This window comes from Branchiostoma belcheri, unplaced genomic scaffold (genome assembly GCF_001625305.1).
Source record: "Branchiostoma belcheri isolate BF01 breed outbred unplaced genomic scaffold, Haploidv18h27 scaffold211, whole genome shotgun sequence".
Classification (NCBI taxonomy): domain Eukaryota; kingdom Metazoa; phylum Chordata; class Leptocardii; order Amphioxiformes; family Branchiostomatidae; genus Branchiostoma; species Branchiostoma belcheri.
The window spans coordinates 238,756-241,016 of NW_017803614.1; positions in this window are offsets into that span (position 1 = coordinate 238,756).

Below are 2,261 nucleotides of genomic sequence, written 5' to 3' on the forward strand. Positions count from 1 at the left end.
GTTTGCAAAGAATGCCTTTTGCTGAGGGCCATGACCCGAAGAGGTCGTTTGACGACTGACATGATTACACCGACACAACCGGGCGTGACGTGTTTACTGATTGTCTCTCCTGTGCTCTATCTAAAGTCTGTGGTCTGAAATGCACATGTGTGCCTTTATAACACCCCAGTTTTGTTAATCAATCCTCCCATAAATTAAGGAAGAGTCACAGCCTCGCAGAAAAAGAACAAGAATTCGTAGATCACATACCTCCATGAAATATATGAGTTTTTGTAAATGTTTTTTATTTGTCTCATTGACTATGGAAACAAGGTCGTGATTAGCATAATCTAGTTTAATTTAATTTATGGTTTTCTAAATTCAAATGACAATGTTTTCGTGTCAAATCCCTCTCCTTTGTCATGCTTCATTTCAACATGTCCTCATTAATTATGCAAATGACCTCAGCATTAACATATGATACTATGCAGATAATATATGCATAGTGGGGTTAACCTTTAAGTAACTTACACATGTCACAAGGCATAAAATTCCCATCATTCACCAATGAGGATCACAAAATTTTCATATTAATTTTGCAAATTAGGTCATTATTTGCATAATTGATATCTGTTGATGTTCCGCCTGCCACAGATTAGATAGATTACATGTATACCAGTGAAATTTTATAAAACACTGTAATTTTTACCATTTTCGCCTGAGCGAAAATGGTATAGATACCAAAACAAACCTTCTATCCATGCATGGATGAAGGCAACAATGTGCCACTGTAGGCCATGCAATACCTGTTTACTTCTTTCCGGTTTGTGGGATATGCAATAGACTTGCTGCCATTTTAATCCATGTTCTATACAAAAAGAAACTTTATGTAGTAACAGTCTCATCTAGTGACATACCATTGATGGAAGTATAGTTACATAAGTTTTTCGGCGCAAATTTATTGATCGTACTGCAAATCTAAAGATGATTGCATAAATTATGTTAATGACAAAAATAATGCCGCCTGCCGACGCTGAGTGGCAATGCACGTGGCGGGGTTTGGACATAGAGAGTAACTCTCTATGTCAAAATCGGCAACGCGGAAGAAAAATGCGTGGTCCATTTTAGCGATATTTACCATGAAAATAACGAATGTGGTTTATTTTCCCTCTGGTGTTAGTTTTTAGTAGCCTGGGTACCATCCTACTTGTATACCGGGGCTCCCACACTCGCTTCCCTAAGAAGTAGTCTGGAAATGGTTAGATCTGAACAGTCTGGCTCGGTCAGATTTTGCCCGCGTGTGCTGATTGGTCCCTCCTGTCTTGTTCATTAGCCTAACGTCCTTCTCAGTATGTGGTGATGCTTATCTCCTGCCTGCTCAGCAGGTATCACTGACCAAGGAAAGGTTTGTTTATTTATCTTGGACGGAGTGTAGTAGCCATTGAGAGACACTGTTGTCATGATTTTGCTAACATTTGAAGTAACAGAGCCACAAAGAACATCTTGCTTAAAGAAAACTACAAGAAATTGTTGTACTCAAGGTAAATTTGTGGCTGTACTTGTCATACATAAGCAGCAACTTTTTTGCCCTTACCAAAACAGCACATGGCCATGTGGACTTTGTACTGATGGGTCATCTACTAGTGGAAGAGGCTCCGCCCAGCCCTCCCCATGTGGCCTACCTCATTATGTGATATCATCACCAAGCCAAATAGATACAAGCGTTTCCAGACTACTTCTTAGGGAAGCGAGTGTGGGAGCCCCGGTATACAAGTAGGATGGTACCCAGGCTAAGTTTTTAGGCCCCGAAACCTCTGAAAAAGTAGAAAATTCCCCATAAAACGGACGACTGAGGGGTGGGAGGGCGCCGGCGAGAGAGTTGCATGACCCGTAAAGAGTCAAAGGTCATAGGGCACGAATATTACGAAATCACCATAAAGCGCCGATTTAGCTAATTTTAGGGAGTTTAAAATTGATACAATCACATTATTGATTTTTAGGAAAACAATGGGATTTAAGCCAATAAAAACTTTGTGCTGAATAATTTTTTTCAGAACTTTTTCTTCAGAATTTTTTTTTCTTCAGAATTTTTTTCTTCAGAATTTTTTTTCTTCAGAATTTTTTCTATTCTTCAGAATTTTTTTCATTCTTCAGAATTTTTTTCTTCAGTTGTTTTTCTTCAGATTTTTCTTCAGACTTTTTTTCTTCAGAATTTTTTTCTTCAGAATTTTTTTCTTCAGTTTTTCTTCAGTTGTTTTTCTTCAGTTTTTTCTTCATAAGTT